This window comes from Vigna umbellata, chromosome 4 (assembly GCF_029865625.1).
Source record: "Vigna umbellata cultivar VRB3 chromosome 4, Vumbellata_1.0, whole genome shotgun sequence".
NCBI lineage: Eukaryota > Viridiplantae > Streptophyta > Magnoliopsida > Fabales > Fabaceae > Vigna > Vigna umbellata.
The window spans coordinates 33898142-33920156 of NC_142168.1; the positions used below are offsets into that span (position 1 = coordinate 33898142).

At 41.2% G+C, this 22015-nt stretch overlaps 1 pseudogene; it reads left to right on the forward strand.

Moving 5' to 3' along the window:
* Nucleotides 1–8057: 8057 nt before the first annotated feature.
* LOC124837565 (pentatricopeptide repeat-containing protein At5g66631-like) lies at nt 8058–13752 on the forward strand (annotated as a pseudogene).
* Nucleotides 13753–22015: the final 8263 nt, after the last annotated feature.

Below are 22015 nucleotides of genomic sequence, written 5' to 3' on the forward strand. Positions count from 1 at the left end.
ATGCTCGAAGACCAAGGATGAAAGAAGGAAGATGAAATCTGTTTCATTTTCAAATGGGTTTGGGAGCATTATGTATGGCATGGTCTGCACAAGACCTGACCTAGCGCATGGGGTAAGTGTTCTCAATCGGTTTATGATTGATCCTGGACAAATTCACTAGCAAGCGTTAAAGTGAATGCTTAGATACATACATGGGTCTCTTGATACTGGATTACTCTTTCGGAATAACTTTCAAGGTGGAGGTTATATTGAAGGTTTTGTTAATTCAGATTTTGCCAGGTGCATGGACACAGGGAAATCCCATTCGGGATATGTGTTTACACTGTTCGGTACTACTGTAAGCTGGAGGTCTACATTGCAATCGGTTGTTGCCCTTTCAACCACTAAATCTAAATACTGTGCGCTCGCTGAAGGGGTAAAGGAGGCATTGTGGTTAAAAGGCTTGATTTGGGAATTGGGTATTGATCAAAAGACCGTCTGGGTTCATTGTGACAGTTAGAGTGCCATACATTTGGCCAACCATCAAATTTACCATTCTAGAACAAAACATATTGACGTCAAGCTGCATTTTGTCAGGAGCATTGTGGAATCCGGTGATGTCCAAATCTGCAAAATTGCATCTGAAGACAACCCTGTAAATATGCTGACTAAGTCGCTCGCTAAAGAGAAATTTCTGAAGTTGTTGTCCAGGATTGAGTTTTTACCATTCGATCTGTAATTGTGTATCGTTCGGTTTGTTCGTTCTTATAATAGTTGAGTCTAGGTGGAGATTTGTTGATTAGACTCTTCTATTATTGTTTGGCCGTTCGATTTCATGTTGATAACCGTTCAGCTTGTTCCGGTCCTTTGTGACCGAACGTTCTCTTGTGATCGTTCGGTCTTGTAGATTCGGTTTAGGTTCGTACGTTCGTTTTTCCAGTCTCTACTGTACTCGACTGTTGAGACCTCGGCAAGCGCACCAGATCGTTCAAGTAATAAACCGGTAAGTCCGGAAATCGTTTTCCCAAGAGATTTGTTTAGATTCACTGATTGTTAAAGTTTACTAATTTAGCGATTAATAAACGTATTTTTACAACACAAGTAAGATTTGCATACAGATGAAATTAAAGTGGTAAAAACAGTCGAATTAAAGTTCACTGGGGTTGAAATTCAAGTTCATCACTCCGGTAATTTTCTACTAACACAATTCCTTAAAATTAAGCATCGACATCCTAGGCGCATGCAGCCTCTGATCCCTTAGATGACAATTCAGAATCACTCAAACTAAATTACTAATCCCTTAGCTAATTCAGTCATCAGATTTGCCTTAAACACAATGTCCCAGATGACTAAAAATTCCATCCTATGTCTAGGGCTTGAAATCCTATAACAGTTCTATCCTAGGTCCGCGGTCTCATACATTTCCCAATGATTTGACCGTTCAAATAGCTCAGATTCCCATCATAGGCATGAATAATAAAGATAGAACACATAATTCAAACAAGTTCATTCATTAATAGAGAAATTACATAGAAGTTCAGAATTTTACTCTCAACCCCAGTGAAATGGAGTTCTAGCTACACATATACATCATAGAAGAAGCGATAAACGATGGATTGGACGGTGGAAATTGGTGGTTTTCCACCATGGAAGCACCTAGACACGAGCTTGGACGTGAGCAGTAGAGTCCCCCTTGATTTCCTCCCTCCAGAACTGAGTCTCTCTGCCTCTGGATCGCGTTTTTAAAGAGAAGGGCTGTAAGTGATTTCTCGCTGGGCGAGCAGCCTCTTCTCGCTGGGCGAGCAGCCTCTTCTTGCTGGACGAGCGTATCGCTAAGCGAACGTCCACACTCGCTGGGCGAGTGGCCAATTGTTGTGTCACGGGCATCCACTCTCTGTACGAGCGTTCACACGCTGGACGAGCGTCCACTCGCTGGACGAGCGTCCACTCGCTGGACGAGCGTTCACTCACTGGACGAGAGTCCACTCGCTGGACGAGCGTCCACTAGCTGGACGAGCGTCCGTTCGATGGGCGACGAGCGTCCATTCGGGCTTGGTTATTTGATCCTTCTGGCTTAGCAAATGACGTGCTCCAAGTCTTTGACAGTATCCAATCCTTATTCTACTTCGAAATAAACAAACAAAAGCAACAAAACACACTTAAACAATCAAAACTATATTTATATCAATATTTATATACTGTACCGTAGGATACCTGAATTCACCAACGGTTGACGAGTAACCCGGACGACCGTTTGTCGAGCCTTCTTAAGATCGTAATGTCCCGATCGTAGGAATGTCGAACACTTCTTATCGCCAATCGTCTGTTGATGTCGACACATTGGTGATCGACAAGTAAACAACAATGTTGCGACACATAACACTCACAAGTTTGTGTCAATACACCAGGCGCTCGACAATCAGTGAGCAATTCCTAATTTAGCGGTTAGGAGTAAACAGTTACAAATAATAGTCAATGCCACGAATCACGAGAATAACTGACCCAGTATCAAACACGATCTAACAAGTTACAACTTCCAAGTAGTCAACTTCGGTAACTAACCGGATTTTCAGGTAAACGGTTTATTTTACTGTTTTAAATATGAAAAGCACAGAGGAAAAAAAGGTACGTTTTTCCTTAAGAGAAATTAAGAGAGAAAAGATTAATTTTCTTCTTCACTTTGAATTGGAAAGGTTCAAGACATCCTTTTCTAACTTGAGCGTCGGAGTGCCTTTGCAGGTACCCAGCCCACTTTTCCCTCGGAGAGCTTGGCACAGAAAGGGAGATAGCACGGTAACGACAACATAGGAAGAAGCGGTTGCAATTCTTTAGGTTCGTATCTCGGTCTCAACATTCATATTGAAACATATACTTTTCATGAGAATTAACACTAAAACTCACTCAAAAGGCACGACAATTTAAGCAACAAATATACGCAAAGTTCACACCTATCATCGACCTTCGGTTGATTTTTTCTTAAACGACCGTTCGATCTTTCTGTTGTTTGTTTTCAGTCGCTTGAATTGGATATATATTGTAGTCTGTCTTTGCGTTTTAAGAATTAGTTCAATCTCAAAATATTCATATCTTTTTTCTCTTTGTATTGTCTCTTCTTTCTTCTCTGGGTTTTTTTGTTTCTCCGTTTCAGACTCGAACTCAACACAAGTAATGTTTACGTTTCATTTATATAATCTTTTTTATAAATATGAATTAATAAATACATTTTCCAATTTCATGAATACGATAGGAGGGTAAATTTAAAGGACCTTGGTATAATGGAACACTGGCTACTCCAATTTTTCTACAAACAAATATTTACATAATTTTAAACCACTCAAAGTATAAAACATGAACTAGTGCAGAGTCCTCCTCTTTCTAAAGCTATTTTATTAGTTTGGTATAATTTAATTTTGAAATTATTAAAATGAAATAACTTCAAAAAAAAAAAAATTCAACAAGTCATCATGCTCACTTGACACAATTATATATGTTACTATGGTCTCGACAACTATTGAAGCTACCGTTCGGTCTCGACAACTATTGAAGCTACCGATCGGTCTCGACCAGCTTCGCATCCGTTCGGTCTCGACAGCTATTGAGCAGAGTTAACGCACAATGAATGTGATAACGACTACTATTAAACAATTAAGGTGTGCATTAATGACCATTAAGAGGTAAATTAATATGTCAGATTCCTTTAAACTCTATAAATAAGGGTTTAGGTTTGAGGTAAAGACAGATTTTCAACTCATATTACAATACGCCCTGTTTACGTCCTATTCAGAGGACAATATTTTAACTGTAGCAAACAGTTCGTAAACCGCTCCTAATTTGAGCGTCAGAGTGCCTTTTGCAGGTACCTCCCCTCTTTGACAACCGAACGGGTAAGATTGAAGGTGACCGATCGGTCCAAATTGGAAGCAGGCAGGCGGATCGCATCAGTCAGAGGTTAGCGCTCGGTCTCACAAATCTCACTAAAACAATATAAAAAAGAAATTATGTGATACTAAGACAATTTTATTTTAACTTAAATTAAATCGTGTTAAGTTGATTTTTATGAAAAACAATTAAAGTTGTCACACTTCTTCAATACATTTTATAACAAAAATTTAAGTTGTTATAACATAATACAACTTCAATATATTCAACTTTAATTCATTTAATAAAAAATTAAAAGAGTCACAACATCATATAAATACATTATGTAAATCAAATAAATCATCTCAAAATTCACCTGTGATGACTTCAATTTCTTTATAAAATTGTGTTCACCTTCACTTCTATAAATTATATATTTTTTAGTTACCATAATATTTTCAAAATAAAATTACACCAAAATGGTTAAAAACCCTTTCTAAACCTATATTCCTATGAGTCATATCTAGATCTACTTAACAACACTGACATCAGTTCTCTAGCTATCATTTGCCTACTAGTTGGGCCGTGTTCTTGGGTTTTATTGGTCTTTTTTTCTTTTCTAGTTTCTTTTATTTTTTTCGTTTTGATTTGGCCAGATTCTTTTATATATATATATATATATATATACACACACACACACACACACTTGCATTTACGTATATAAATTTTTTTGAATAGTGTGACATCCCAAAAATACAGTCATAAACCATATAATTAGAATAATCACTTTTAATAATAAACCAGTACAGTTTTCCAACTAAAAACAAAAACGAACGAACGAACGCTCAAGGACGAACGTCCTTGAGTACAGTCTTACAACATTAAAGGCCGAACGTTAAAAATCTAAAACCTGACCGAACAGTTTACAAAGGAAATACCGAACGGTCGAACTTAATCAAAATAAAAGGATGAGGCGGTCGAACGACCACTCTGCCACAAACCTACACTACTAGCCGAGCGTCTCACTGCTCGGTCTTCACTTCAACTTCAACCAGATTCTCTTCGTCCAGTGCCTCTTCCAACCGCTCGTCTCCCTCTGCTCACATCCACACAGATGATCATTGCAACGACAGGACGAACGTACAAAACGAGACAACACAAGGAAAAACGCAGGGTAAGCTTAAGTAATTTAACTCATGCATCAACATACAAATTCACATAAACAATTCATCACACATGTATATTTTTAACACACACATAACATAAAACCCAATACTCGACTAACCGTTCGGACTGTATGAATTCTGCGTAGTTACAGGCGTTCGCGCACCCGGGTGGTGTGGTAACTGGCATCCTCATCAGCTGCCACCCGAGGTTAATCCGTTCCGTCCAAAGTACCCCTAAGGACGAGGACCTCCTGCCGTTCCCACGCATGACGTACCCCCTTTACTTGAGGACGAGTACTCACGGAACATCAGGATCGAACAGCCAGCACTAACTTCCCATAGTCATACTTTACAAATTTCAACATTCAACTGAGTCGTTCCTACCCGGAACGCTCGCTCAAAAGTCACAACTTTCTGTCCATCTCATATACTCATCACCATTTACTATTCATCATTTCACATTTATTTCCACCATCACTTTGAAAACCATCAAAAACCGAACGTTCTGTCCCCAATAAGACCGAGGACGAACGCTGTGAACGGGACCAAAAGACGTCCGTTCAGATCAGAATGCTAGAGTCACGACTACGTTCGAGAATATCCGAGTAATGTCCTATTTCATTGGACGAATGTTATTTACCATGAGAATCAGTTGAATGAACTGACGCTCGTGAATTCAAACCCATACTCCAAGAATGTTCCAAGTGTGGAGGCCCTAGGCCGAATACATCAAATGCGAACATATCAAGATTTCAAGGGAACATTTTTAAAAAAATTCTCATACTGAACCCACTGTCAGTCAATGACCGAGCGTGGAAATCTGAAGTTGGACGTATAATATTTTATGAGACTAATTTACGAGAAAGAGTACGAGCACTCAGTATAAGACCGAGCACCATTTAGAGCGAGCGCTCAGTATAAGACCGAACACTCCTCAGTACGAGCGCTGGTGTGAGACCGAACGCTAATTAGTACGAACGTTAGGTGTGAGACCGAACGTCACTTAATACGTGCGCTAGGTATGAGACCGAACGCTATTCAATACGAACGTTAGGTGTGAGACCGAATGTTAATAACCTTAAAATAACAAACTTTGAGAAATATACTAAAGACTGTCAAGATGGTGTTTACGAACGGGAAATATACTATTTCATATATCTATATATATAAATATAAAAGAATGGAGTTTATCAATGACTACCAGATACAACAGTGCTTGGCCGAATGCTCAAGCAAAGTATTAGAACATGAGGACGCTCGTCCTCGACTAGGATTCTATCCGGATGACAGAATCCCATTTCCATTCGGTTTACCAAGAAAACCGAACGGTCAATGACCGTTCAGCAACGAACGCATACTATCATAGGGAAAGTTCTTATTCAATATTCATTTACATTCCAGTTCATTTCTCATCATACAATATCATAGTTTCATTCATTCATATCATCATTAACTTCCACATTTCATACTATCCATATCATGTAAATTCATATATTTCATTCCACCAAATCAGCGAACGTTCATGCACTTCAATCTCATCAAATATCATACATAAACTCAGTCATATTTCATTTCCACCCATGTAAACAACGAACGTTCATGCAACATCATGCATTATACTCATGCAGTTAAATAACGAACGTTCACACAACACACATCAAACCAGTTAAATTAAATAAGCTTCCCTTACCTCAAAAATTGACCGAACGTCCACAGACGCAGAGATATTACTTCCTCACTACAGCTTCTGCTCGTTAACGCTCGTTAACTCAACTACAACCAGTAACACTCGACACTATCAGATCTCCCCCATCTCAAGAATGGAAATCAACGTACGATCCCAAAATTGGGGTTTGCATGCATTGAAAACGAACGACAGCATGAAGGGAAGGACTTACTAGACCAGCTTCAAAAACCGAACGGTTTTCTCAAGAGCTCTTGACGGTGTCGGAATACAAAACGGAGGAGATGAACGGGTGTTTCTTTAGAGAAAAGGTGCAGAGAGTGAAAAGAGAAGGAGGAGAGAAAGAACTTCTCAGAAATGAAGCAGGGAGGTGCGTGCAGAGGGAGTGGGGAATAAGTTCAGGAATCTCAGTTTTGCTTTTCACTCCGCCAGCGCACATCCCCACTCCGCCAGCGCACGTTACACTCTGGCAGACACATTCTGCGTTTCTGACTGTCCATGCCGGACGGTCGTCCACTCTGAGGCCGCCACGTGTTTTCCACTACCACCGAACGCACGTTCACACCCTGGCAGCCATGCTGGACGTCCACTCAGCGGTCGCCACGTGGTTTCCACTTCCGATTCCTGACTGCCCATACCATGCGACAGTTGGCGTCCGTTAGTGGGGGCGTCAGACTCTGCTGTCGCCACGTGCGTTGCTGAGGTGGCGCGCTCTCCGACTGCCACGTGGACTCCACCAACGCTCGTCATTTCTGAGGCCTGACAAATAGCATTTTAAATATGTAGACAAATTTAATATTTACGGTTTTAGGCAAGTGGTGGAGGTTAGACGACTTCAAATGAAGAAGTCGTGTTCTCTTATATGATTTTACCCTGACACGATGATCAAAGGTAAAGTTGTATACTTTCAAAACGATTTTGAACTCTGATAATCGATTACAATGACTTGTAATTGATTATCATGACTTGTATTCAATTACACCATGTTGAACTCGTATAGGAGACACAACTTCATCTATAATCAATTACACTCTTCTTGTCAGTAGGGTTGTAATCTATTGTCAATAGTGTAAATTTTTTTGTATAAATGGTAACTTATTTCTTTTAGGTTATATTTATTACTCGAATTGATACTTCGACATCCATCCTAGATTGGAGCATGAGAGAAATGGTGAGAAAGCCCATAGTACGGCAGCAGGCACAAGCTGAGTTAAGACAAGCTTTTAGAGGAAAGAAACTAATCCATGAAAGTGATTTAGAGGAAATTAGTTACTTAAAGTTGGTGATCAAAGAGACATTGAGACTGCATCCTCCTGCTCTTGTTGCTTCGCATCATTGATGGGTATGAAATACCTATAAAGACGAAAGTCATGGTAATTGTATGGGCAATGGGAAGAGATCCTCAATATTGGGATGATGCTGAGAGACGAAAAGCTTTTGATTTCTCTTTATATCGAGTATATATTTATGTATATATATTTCTCTTTCATTTATACATAAATGATTAAAAGAAAATAGTATAGAGAAAATAATTATTGTTTTGTAGAATCAAAAACTTTGAAAAGACAACTAAGAAAGAAAGTTGGAAGGTTATAAAAGAAGAAATTAAAGTAGGACCATTATACAATAACAATTTCTTTTAACAATTTTTTACAATAGATTACGTGTCACTATTTTATTAGTCCATATATTTGAAACGTACTAATCACAAACTATCACGTAAACAATGGTAAAAAATTTGTCAAAAAAGTTGTCAAACAAAATAAATTAGATTGAATTTGGATGGTGATATCTCAATTGAATTTGACAAATTTTTGGTTAGAACTTACTCAATTGAATTTTACTAAAGAAAAGTCTAACTCGATCAGATTTTAATTAAGACTAATTCGATCATTTCAACTGTGACTGTCTGAACTAAATTCGATTGATTTTTCATCTCCGTTTCAGATTTCCCATTCCAGGGCTTTCTTGCACGGCCGCAAGCCTTCTCTACTGCTCTAAATGTGTGCCAAAAATTTCAACAAAAGGCCACATACTTACAGGAAAAGAGAAAACACAACTATCCACGTAGTGGGTAGATGGGAGAACACTCAGCTGCACAGGGAAGGAGAAGGAGATAAAAAAAATTAGGATTTAATTAAATAGCCATAAAGTTACTTTTGGTATTTTACATATTTGATGGGGGTGCAGGAAGCAGTTACCAAAACACAATGCACGGAAGTCCCACTATTGCTGGGCCTGGTAAAAGAGGCTTGGATTTTTCAAGCACACCAATTGAAAAAGAAATATTTGAGCCCGCTGAACCTGGTTTGTGTAATTCTTTTGCCCCGTGTATCAGCTCATCCACGGCCTCGCACACCAAGTGTTTGATTATTTGTGTCACCCCGATGAAGAATACTAACGGTTCCTGGATTATGAATTGTAAGCACAAACAACCTTCGCAGTGCTGAATGAGATGCACTTGAGGTCGTTTTTTTTGCGAGATTAACCTGTTGAACAAGTTAAGCTCGCAAGTGCAAGCTCGTTCACATGTCCGTCGTCGTGAACCGTTTCCCACAAAAGTTGCTCACTACCTAAAACGTGTCAAACTCATTGACTCCATTAAACTCACTCTACGCTCTAAAACCCCCGACTCCTCTCTTCCCTCTCTCATAAACCACCGTCTTTTTGACTCTTTCGTGCTCACTCATGCCATTCGTTCTTCGCCCTCTGTAGATTCCGCTCTTTCCCTTGTTCATGCCCTTGAAAAAAATTCCAATTTTTCCCACATCCACCACACGCTCAATGCACTTGCAACTGTTCTTGCCAAGGCTGGTAGATGCTCCGCGCTCAAATCCCTCATTGATGCTATCCAAGCCAACCGATTCGGCACCATTCGGATCAGCTTCATGAATCTCATGCAGTGGCATGCTGCAGTTGGGGACCTGGACACTGTCCTTCAAGTGTGGGAACAGTATACACTCGAGAGCAACCATCTCTGTAATGAATCATATAATATTGTTATGGCTCTCTATGCTCAAATGGGTAAGGACTCGCAGGCTGTACGAGTTTTTCAGGGGATGATTGATGAAGGGTCTCTACCGAATTGCAGGAGCTTCACTATAATAATCGAGCACCTTGTGAAGTCCCGAAAGTTATCGGAAGCAATGGAGGTTTTTAATCTGTTGCCTTTGATGAGGGTCAAACGCACTTTGAAACAGTTCTCAGGTTCTGCTAGAGGGTTTTGTAGGTAGCAAATGGTTTGATGAAGTGAAAATTTTAGTTGATGAAATGCAGGTTGATGGAATAATTCCTAGTAGAGGCGTGAGTTTGTTGCTGCAACAGATGAAAGAGGAAGGAATTCTTGAAGACAAGGAGCAATTACTGCGAGGAATTTTGCCAGATGAGAGAATCAGGAGTGTAAGTTATTTTGTTGATGGTGGTGACGGGGATGATGATGAGCATGAGAATGAGGTTGAAGACGAGAATATAAATGATGCTAGTCAATGTGATCTTGTTGATGGAGTTCATTTAAAACCATGGCTGGACCCACGGGCTTTGGCAAGTGCCTTGCGGAATTGGAGTCCTGATGAGGTAGCAGCACTAGAGAGTGCAAACTTTGTGTGGACAACAGGGTTGGTCTGCAGGATGCTTAGAAATTTCAAAACACCAGAAGCTGCATGGAGTTTCTTCTGCTGGGTTGCTAATCAAAGTGGATTACTCATGACATATTGTGAGACCCTTGATAATTAGTAATAGTAATCCCTGCCACATCACCATTAATGCAGGTCACTTCAATACTTAGCCATTAAAAACCCCACTCCCTAATCTGAATACAGTCTCTGCCATGCACGGGGAACAGCGCCACATCATTCCTCTGAAACATTAAAAGCGCACTTTGCACCACATGCACACACGCCACCTGTCGCGGGAGAAACTTCCAATTCAGAGTTTGGTGTGCAGGTGTCGGCTTGAGAGACGTTCGTTCGAACGAACATGGATTTAACAAAACTAAGTTTTTGAAAACTCTCTCTCACCTGCACCACTCATCTCCTACCTCAGAACTTAACCTTCCATTTTCTCCAGCTTCTCTCTAGAAACTCCCAAACTTCTCTCTACTGTAACTCACCAAGCCTTCTCCGAATTCCATTTCAGAACCGTAGGGACGTTCTCGGAGACGCGGACGTTATTTTGGACCGAACAAAATTAGATTCTAAGCTGGTAAGTCCCCTTCTCTAGTAGTTCGTCCATTAGGGTTTCATGCGAAACCATGTTCTTGGTTCATGCATGGACTATATCTGAGTCATCTCTGATTTTGATGTTTAGATCAAGTGAAAGTATTAGTGGAACCGAGGGTAGAACATTGTAAGAGACAAACCCAACTTTTGCATTAGGGCGTACGCTGCTATCCAGGTAAGGGAAGCTTATATGTTTAATTTATACTTGCATGTTGTATGATCTGATTTGCTTGTATGAAAAGTATGATGTTTGAGCTGTTATGAACGAACCCTGTTGTACTGGATGATTATGATGTTTGGTTTGGGTGTACTGTATGTTGATTTTGATGCGTATGAAGGATGAATGAGTAGTATGTAGTTGGATTTGATGAGGTGAATTAAAGTTATAAAGTATGAAAATTAATGTGGATATGAAATTTTAGAGTTTGAATCGTATGAATAATGTTAAAGTTAAGATAGTTAAAAAAATCTGGATCTGATAAATTCCCTATGACAAATTACGATCGTTATCGAACGGTCTTATACCGTTAAGTTTCCCCTGAAAAGACTTAGAGTTGAATTCTTTCATTTGGGAAGAGTTCGGTTCGAAAACGAGCGTCTTCATTCGAATTACTATGTTTGAGCGTTCGGCTCAGCATAGAGTTGTCGTACGCCTTAAATTGAAAAATATTGAATTAAGTAGCGTTCGGTCTTATACCGAACGTTCAACCTGAATATCGTTCGGTCTCATACCGAACGTTCGTCCTAAGTAGCGTTCGGTCTTATACCGAACGTTCGTTCTAAGTAGCGCTCGGTCTTATACCAAGCGTTCGTCCAAAGAGTGCTCGGTCACATACCAAGCGCTCGTAATATTGAATAACCACTTGGATAAAATAGCGTTCGTTCCAACCTTTCAATATTCATCCTCTTACGTTCGTTCAAATACTGGCATCAGTCTTTCATATGTAAAATTCTTCAAAGAAAATTCTAAGTATTATTGACCATCCCTTGTACATTAAAACTGGTCCAAGATCTATATTCTGAAATTTTTCTAAGTATCCTTACATCTTCAACAAGAGTCCGTTCATTTAACTGACCAAACAGAGTGTCATGTTCGTCCAATCCAGTACTTTATTTGGACGTTCGTCCTAATTCTTCAAAGGACTGAACGTTCGTCCTTTTATGCTCTTAAAGTTAAAGATGAGAATGATGATAAATTATAAGATATTACCTTGTGAACACTATATTGAGTGATTCTATGAGTATGGATTTTAAACGAGCGTTCCAAGGAGGAACGTCTCAGATGTGTTAAATATTAAATTTGGTAAAGTATGAACATGGATAAGTTAAGACTCGCTGTCCATCCTGATGTTCCGTGATGCTCATCTTCATGTAGAAGAGGGTAGTCATGTGTATGAACGGCAGGAGGTCCTTAGTCCATAAGTTAACATGGGCGATGTAAGAACGGACTAACCTCGAGTGGCAGCTGTGAGATTAGATCAGTTACTACACCACTCGGGTGCAAGGACGCTTGTAACTACATGGTTCATACAGTCCGGACGGTCTGTCTTATATATATTTATATTCTGTGTTATTCCATGTTAAACTACTTGATGTATGTATAAATTGAAATGTTAAATGTATGGGTGTTTGTATGAATTAAATTATATAAGCTTACCCTTTCGTTTTTCCTTATGTTGTCCACTGTCTATGTACGTTCGTCCTGTCTTGCAATGATCATCCGTGTGGGTGTGAGCAGAAGGTGAAGCTACCCTGGAAGACGTTATCGAGGAAGAAAACTTAGTGGAAGTGGAAGTAAAAGCGGAGCAGTAGGACGTCCGTCTTTTATTTTGTTTTGAGCGCTCGTAGATGTTTAGATTGTAGATATTAGCCTATGAGGACGTTCGGTTATTTTTTTTGTAAAACCGTTCGTCTGAATTATTTCCTGTAGCTGTGATACGCTCGTTACTTTTGTATTGAAGCCGTTCGGTTTTTGAACCCTGTTGATTATATAAAGACTGCATGGTTTACTGTTAATTGTAATTAATTCTGATTTATGGTAATTATTGTATTTTGGGATGTTACACAAATACACCGTACAAAGAATCATGACCCTACTGGCACGACATGGACGTACTGACTTGGTTAATACACTCATCTCCAAGATCAGAATGGAGGGAATGAGACTACCATTCAGCACCATTAAGCTGATCATTGACTTTTATGGGATTTCAAAAAATGTTGATGCTGCTAGGAAGGTTTTCAATGACGACCGAATACTTTGCGGTCCCATATCAAATGTAAACCTGATGCTTCTGTATTCGTCTCTTCTAAGAACATTGACTAAGTGTGGAAGAAACTCCGATGCCTTGGATATGCTTGATGACATGATTTTAAATGGTATTTGCCCAGATATCCAGACATTTTCAGGCCTAATGCTATACTTTTTACAGCTTGGGGACATAAAAACAGTACAAAAGCTCTTTGCAATGATTAGGCAGAGTGGTCTTGAGCCTGATGCTTATTTATTTAAGGTATTAATCCAAGGTTATTGCAAGTCAAATAGAGCTGCACTAGCATGGAGGCTCTTTGAAGACATGAAGAATTCTGGTTTAGTGCCTGACTCTGCCACCAAAGAGTTGCTAGTAAAGAGTCTCTGGAAAGAGGGGAAATCCGCTTGCATTGCAGGGTCATGAATAGATTGTCAGCTCTGCAGATCTCAGAAGAGTTTATAATATTTATTCTAATTCTTTTGCTTAAAATGGGGGCTAGAGCTATCCATCGGCCTATACGATGGGTGTGAATTCCATCGCACATGAAATCTGAGCACACATTCTTACAGGTGACAAACAATTTTTAAAAAAAGTTCGCAATTGTTTTATTTCCATAACAACAACTCCTGTCACACATTAGTATGTATTTTTCTGCAATGTCAAGGATTTTGGTGACAGCAATTGGAATTGGAATTGGGACCATAATTTAAAATCGTGAAAACGATTGTGGAGATTGTTTTAGACGGTGAGGTTGACTACAAAAGTTTAGGACGTGGGTTGATACTCAGAAGCGGGCCTTTATTCTTATGGCTACGAAATCCTTCGTTGTATCCACTCAATCAAGCTCTTTGTTTAACGTGTGGAAACCTACATTCAGTGGCAATTTTCAACTCCTTTTATTTTTCTTACGAAAGTATTTGGTTACAAATTTCAGTTATGAATAAATAAGGGATGCACTCCAATAGTGAAAGAAAGGGTGGCGGAACAACGTTAAGAGAAACAGATACGGACGACATTTGGGTGAATCATCAATTTGATCTGTTATGTAGTAAACTATCTTAGATATTTATTACATAAAATATCTTAGACGGTTAAGATATTTATAAGTAACTAACCACATTTTTAGGTGAGGTGGTTATTTTTATTTTGCTTATAAATACAATGACAGGGCAAAAGTTCAGGTACGTTCTCTCTATGTTCTAGAGACCCTAAATAATATTTCAGAGCAGTATCATAATCACTCTCTTGACAGCTGAGGCTCCATAACTCACATCTGACTTGAGCGTTGGAGTATCTTTGCATGTACCTCCCCCTCCTTTAGCGAGTATGAACAACAACAATTGGAGAAAAGCAAGCGTCCCAGACAGCTAGGAGCAACAAAGACACACTGGAAAATCTACACCGAAACATTTTGGCGCCCACCGTGGGGCCGAGTGTTGTAAGACCCTTGTAAACTCAAAATTGTACCAAGTTGTAAAAATTTCAAGTTGTAGTGTAAAATAGAATGCTGTCAAAATTTGACATGGTTTACTATTTTATGTATAACTTTTTATACAATTAGTATTTTGGGTTGATTCTTTTTCCATTGGAAAGTAGACTCAAAGAGCTTTGATTCGAGTACTCATACGCCTAATTCCGACTTCGGGAAGGGGTTCAACCGAACTGTCAAAGTTGTGACAGATGTGCTGTTTGAGTTTTTTTGCTGGTTAATCGATGTTTGGGCAGTCTAGACAAGTCCATTGTGACTTGTTAGAAACATAAAAGTAGTCCAAAACATGTTCCAAGTAGTAGAATCAAATTTGGGTCCCTAACTTGTTGAAGTTAGTGTTTTGGAGCTGCAAGTGAACTTTAATCACTTAAGAATGGTAGTAGAGATGCTTAGAATCATTTGGATAAGTTTAATTAAGTCTAAAACAAGAATTAAGAGTTTAAGAAGTTGAGAAAAGTGGTTAGAAATGGTCAAGGGAGGTTCTGCTACCATTCTGCAGAATTCTGCAGAATGCGAAAACTGACCTTTCGTCCTCGTCGGATTTGGACGAACGGTCATGCCATGTGCTGAGGGGTGTTCGGTCAAATGTTGGCTTGGTTAACGTTCGTTCATGGTAGTAGCGTTCGGTCATAATCATGCTTTGACTTAGGCATTTAGCGTTCGTCCTTTTCTGGAGAGCGTTCGGTTTTAGGAGATGATATTAATAGCGTTCGGTCATTAGTTTAAATAACGATCGCTCAAGTTATGGTTTAGTAACGATCGCTCAGGTGTTCGTTAGTAGCGTTCGTTCATTCGCTGGTTAGTAGTGTTCGGTCAGTTGATGGTTTTGTGAGCGTTCGGTCTTCATTGGGTTTGACCGTTGAGCGCTCGTTCAAACAGTGTTGAATTCAATATGGTGTTCGGTTTTGAGCGTTCGGCAGAGTCTTTGATCTCACAATGTTCGTGAAGAGCTAGCATTAACACCGTTCGTCCCAATAGTGCTCGACTAAGGGTAACAACGCTCGTCCCAATAGTGCTCGACTAAGAGTAACAGCGTTCGTCCAAACAGTGTCCGTCCAGTGGTTTATGACGTTCGCCCAAATAGTTAACTCGCACCTGCACTTTACAGAATTTGTTTTTGATAGTTTTGGGGTTCCGGATGTCCGTTTTGGATGTTCTCTAGGTCGTTTTGGGGGTTCTTGACCCTTCCGGAACTGTCGGTGATGGTTTCAAAGCTGTTTGAGTTACCTAAATATGAGTATTAAAAGGATATAAAGAAAATGTGTTATGTGTACACTGTTTTGAGTTGTTTGATATATCTATTTGATATGGAAATGTTGGGTGATCTGTTTGAGATTGCAAATTGATATGAGAATGATGTTTGGATGGTTAAGTACTGTTGAAATGATGGTTGTATATGATTTGATTATAAGTTTCATGTTAAATGAAGAACTTGAATTGTTTAAAATTTGGTATTGTGATGATTATGTGATGATGATATGATATGTGCGTTGTCAGGCCTCAAAAAAAAAAAAACGTGGCAGTCGGAGAGCGCGCCACCTCAGCGACGCACATGGACGACAATAGTGCCCGACACCCACCAACGGACTCCAGCTGTCGCATGTGGAGCTGAGTCAAAACCGGTAGTGGAAAACGATAGTGGGATACACGTGTCCGCTTGAGATTGGACGTCTGTTCAACATGGATCAGAAATCTGAAGTGGAAACCACGTGGCGACTGCGGAGTGGACGTCCAGCATGGACTGTCGGGAATCAGGAGTGCAGAACGTGCGTCCAGCGTGGCTGAGTGGGAACGTGCGTTGGCTGAGTGGAGAAGTGCGCTGGACGAGAGTGGAAAACGAATCTTAGAATTTCTGAAATATTCTCCACCCTCTGCACGCACACCATTTTTCATTCCTGAGAATCCAAGTCTCTCCTCCTTCTCTATTCATTTTCTGCACCAAAGAAAACACCCGTTCATCCCTTCCGATCTGTATTTCCAGCACCGTTGAAGGACGCTCGACGCCAAGGACTTCCAGAAGGACCGTTCGGTTGGTGAAGCTGGACCGTAGGAGATCTGATAGTGTTGGGTGTCACTCGTTGTAAATTGGTTTAACGAGCGTTGAATTGCAGAATCAGTAGTGGAGAAATTGTGTGTCTACGTTTGAGAACGTTCGATCATTTCCAGGTAAGGGGAAGCTTATTTAATTTAACTGGTTTGATGTATGTGTGTGAACGTTCGTTATTCAATTATATGGAAATAATGCATGATGTTACTATGATTAATTTGCATGGACGTTCGCTGTTTATTGAATGGAAATGAAATATGACTGAGTTACATATGATGTATGAGATATATGAATGGGATGGTTTTGGTATGAGCGAATGGATTGAATAAGAGTTTTCCCGTAATAATGAACGTTCGGTCTCCCTATTTAACAGTTAAGAAATGGGATTCGTTCATTTGGATGGATCCCTGGTCGAGGACGAGCGTCCTCATGTTAAAATGCTTCGTTTGAGCGTTCGGTCAAGTACCGTTGTGTTTGGTATTCTTTGATAAACTCCCTTCTGTTGTATGCATATATGTAATAGTGTATTTTACCGTTCGTAAACACTTCTTCGAAATCAAAGTCTATTATTTTAAGGCTACTAGCGTTCGGTCTCACACTGAGCGTTCGTCCAAATAATGCTCGGTTTTGAACTGAGCGTTCGTCCAAATGGTGCTCGGTTTTGAATTGAGCGTTCGCTCTAATTGGTGCTCGGTTTCACACTGAGCGTTCGTCCTGGTGCTCGGTTTCACACTGAGCGTTCGTCCAAATGGTGCTCTTTTTTGAACTGAGCGTTCGTCCTAATGGTGCTCGGTCCTGAACTGAGCGTTCGTCCTTTGGGGTGCTCGATTTTATGATGAGCACTCGTTCTAATGGGTGTTCGGTCTTATACCGAACGTTTGTTCAAATTGGTGTTCGGTCTTATACCGAACGTTGTTCTAATTGGTGTTCGGTCTTATACCGACGTTCGTTCTAAAGGGTGTTCGGTTCTATACTGAACGCTCGTTCTAAACAGGGGCTCGGTCTTAGATTGAGCACTCGCTCAAAATGGTGCTCGGTCTTATACTGAGCGTTCGTTTTCTGATTCTTAACGAGCGTCCTTTCGTTCCAGTGTGCATGGTTCGTCCTCGTTCTCTCTGTAACTCTACCGTTCGTACTCTGATTCTTAACGAGCGTCCTTTTGGTCCAGTCAGCATGGTTCGTCCTCGTTTTCTTGGTGAGGGCAGGACGTTCGGTTTTTTATGGTCATCCTTATAAATGATGAAAATGATTATGGAATGATGAATAATAAATGACGAACAGTATATGAGATGGAAAGAAAGTTGTGATGTTGAACGAGCGTTCCGGGTTGGGACGACTCCTGATCGAGAATTTGAGAATTTGTAAATGTATGACTGTGGGAAGTTAATGCTGGCTGTTCGATCCTGATGTTCCGTGAGTGCTCGTCCTCAAGTAGAGGGCGCACGTCATGCGTGGGAATGGCAGGAGGTCGTCGTCCTTAGAGGTACTTTGGACGGACGTACTAACCTCGGGTGGCAGCTGATGAGGATGCCAGTTACCACACCACCCAGGTGCGTGAACGCCTGTAACTATGCAGAATTCATACAGTCCGGACGGTCAGTCGAGTGTTGAGTTTTATATAGTACGTACGTTGAATTGTGTTCATGTGTGATGAATTGTTTACATGAATTTGTATGTTGATGCATGAGTTAAATTACATAAGCTTACCCTGCATTTTTCCTTGTGTTGTCTCGTTTTGTACGTCCGTCTTGTCATTGCAATGATCATTCGTGTGGATGTGAGCAGAGGGAGACGAGCGTTTGGAAGAGGCGTTGAACGAAGAGAATCTGGTCGAAGTTGAAGTGAAGACCGAGCAGTGAGACGCTCGGCCAGTAGTATAGGTGTTTGTTGTAATGGTCATTCGACCACTTCATTCCTTTATTTTGGTTAAGTTCGACTGTTCGGTATTTGTCCCGTGTAAACCGTTCGGTCAGGTGTTTATTTTACGTTCGGCCTTAAATTGTAATTCTTGTTGAAGACGTGCGGTTTTGCGCACTTCGTTCTTTAAGGTTGTAAGACTGTACTCAAGGACGTTCGTCCTTGAGCGTTCGTTCTTTCGTTTTTGTTTTTAGTTGGAAAACTGTACTAGTTTATTATTAACTGTGATTTTCTAATTATATGGTTATTGCTGTATTTTTGGGATGTCACATGCGTTATGGTATGGATGGATTGGTATTGTGAGGATTATCGGATATGCGTATTTTTGGCTGCTTGGTGTCATTAAATGAGTGGTGGATAGTAAGCGTTGTGGTTGCTGGCCCGGGGAAGCTCTATAGAGTGATGGGAAGTAACCCTATACACGGGTGACGTGTGTAACCGCCCGGGGAATCTCTTACATTTATGTAAGAGTGATGGGGGTGACGTGGGGTACTAGTCCGGTGAAGCTCATTACAAATTTGATTAGCGTTGTGCTTGCGGGCCCGGGGAATCTCTTTAGGCGAGTGATGAGGGGTATACTTGCACTTGTCCGGGGAAGCTCTTGATTAGAGTGATGGAGGGTGACTTGTGTACTTGCTCGGGGAATCTCCCTATACAGTGATGGGAAGCAGCACTACACATTAGGGTAATGTGTAACAGCCCGGGGAAGCTCTGAAAAGAGTGATGGGAGTGACGCTAGTACATATTGGTGTATGTATTTTGATTGATCTGTAATGTTGGTGGATGTAGTCTGATTTATTTTGTAATGCATATCGGTGTATGCATTCTAATTTGATATTTTGATACATATTGGTATATGCATATGATTGAAGCATAATACGTACTTGGGTATGTAGTTTGATCTGGTTAAGGTGTGGATGATAGTATGTTATTATGAGTATATTTATGATGTTTATGAATTGTATTTTTGTTAGCTCACCCTTGCTTGTTTGTGCATGTGAATGCGATGATCGTGTAATGTGTGATGTTATACGGGAGCAGATGTTATTGCAGATGTGATGGCTGATGTTTCTGAACATGCATAAAGGATGAAAGAGAGATGGGATAGATGACTGGGAATGTATTTGTTTATATTCGATCCTGACTATTTAAACGTTTTATTTTCGGAATAATCGGTTTGTAATAAATAACGTACTATTTTTCCGTTGAGGTTGAATATCAAAAATTTGAATTTTTACTTACGTGTTTTACGGAAAAATTAGTCGGCGTAACACCAAATTTCGGGGTGTTACAAGTGTCATCTCACAAAAACCGCAAGAGGAGCACTCGGCCTCGATGAATCACTTCTTCGGATAAAGCTACTCCATCAAATCGCTACATCGCCGACAAGATTCTCCTCCGTGAACCATTGACGCCACTGTCATTATCAGATCAAACGACACCTCCAGCCGGTTTCTCTCCTTCTTCTGCCGCCACCGACGTCGTCTTTATCAAGATCCAATTCCTAGACCAGCATCAACTGCTGCAACAACTGGCTTGGCGTCTTCTACGACCGTGACTCTCGCATCACAGCAAGGATTCTCCCCCGTGAGCCATTAACGCCAGTAAACACCTTTGCGAAATCGTGCCTTTTTTTCGGGTCAGACCCAACGCAGAGACAACTCCCAAATCGGGTCCGTCCATCACCCTCCGCCTCGATCCACCAAACACCGCTGTCACAGGGGCACCATTAATTCATCCACATCGTCTCCACGATCGCACAATCCTACAAATAAAAACCCTCAAATCCCAAATCATAACCCAAGCAAATCGCATATTCAAAACCCCGTGCCATCCAACTCGCCGTTCGGTTCCACCTCCACGCCATACGTAGTGCCTTCAAGCCAAGACTAGGGTTAGATACTGTACCGTACGGTCCGTCCGACACATAGACCGAACGGTCGTCGAAGGTCGTCCATTCAAGACGACCATCAAGAACGAGCCGCACTCCAAGGTCGTCCATCTAGGTCGATCGACAACACCGAGCGTGTATCATGACCGATCGGTAGAACCTAGCGGCCACCCACCCAGGATTGACATCCTTGATCGCTCACCCTTCTGAACAGGCCTCACGTCCATTCAGTAGCCACGAGCGTTCCACCACTCGCCCGTCCGACCTCACATATTGTCGCGTCTTCGTCCTCAAATACTCCAACATTCGCCCGTTCGGCCTCAAAGGTGTTCGACCTTTTGGTTTCAACCGCTCGATAATCCCTGTGTACGAGCGTTCAAGCAGTCGGCCGTTCGGCCTGAAAGGTGTTCGACCTTTTGGTTTCAACCGCTCGACAATCCCTGTGTACGAGTGTCAAAGCAGTCGGCCGTTCGGCCTCAAAGGTGTTCGACCTTTTGGTTTCAACCGCTCGACAATCCCTGTGTATGAGCGTTCAAGCAGTCGGCCGTTCGGCCTCAAAGGTGTTCGACCTTTTGGTTTCAACTGCTCGACAATCCCTGTTACGAGCGTTCAAGCAGTCGGCCGTTCGGCCTCAAAGGTATTCTCCCTTTGGTTTCAACCGCTCGACAACCTATGTGTACGAGCGTTCATACAGTCGGCCGTTCGGCCTCCCTTCGGTTTCAACTGCTCGGTCTCACATGCCACTCGGCCTCTACCGCTCGGCCATACATGTCCTCACGTTCGGCCTCACATGCCACTCGGCCTCTACTGCTCGGCCATACATATCCTCACGTTCGGCCTCACTCGTTCCAGCTGTTTGCCGTTCGTCTTCGCCTCTTTTTGGTACATCAAACTCAACCACACATGAGCGACAACCAGAAACACGATCCCCAACACAGCGAATACAGCCTCCCTCGAACCCATAAGTGTTATAGTTACCGCGTCCGTAAAACGGAACGGTTAACTCGGACTTGGAGGGTATGTTATGTAGTAAACTATCTTAGATATTTATTACATAAAATATCTTAGACGGTTAAGATATTTATAAGTAACTAACCACATTTTTAGGTAAGGTGGTTACTTTTATTTTGCTTATAAATACAATGACAGGGCAAAAGTTCAGGTACGTTCTCTCTATGTTCTAGAGACCCTAAATAATATTTCAGAGCAGTATCATAATCACTCTCTTGAGAGCTGAGGCTCCATAACTCACATCTGACTTGAGCGTCGGAGTATCTTTGCAGGTACTCCCCCCCCTTTGACATTCGGTCACTTCGTCTCTACCACTCGATCTTCTCAGCCCCAAGCATTCCAGCGATTGGTCGTTCGGCCTCGAAAGTTTTCGGTTCTTCGACCTCCATCATCCTCCAAAGGTCGCCCAACCAGGTCGACCATGAAGAACACCTAGTGCACGCAAGTATAAAGGCACTCTACCTATTATGGAACCTGGTAGGGGTCCGTCAACTCACCCTTAAA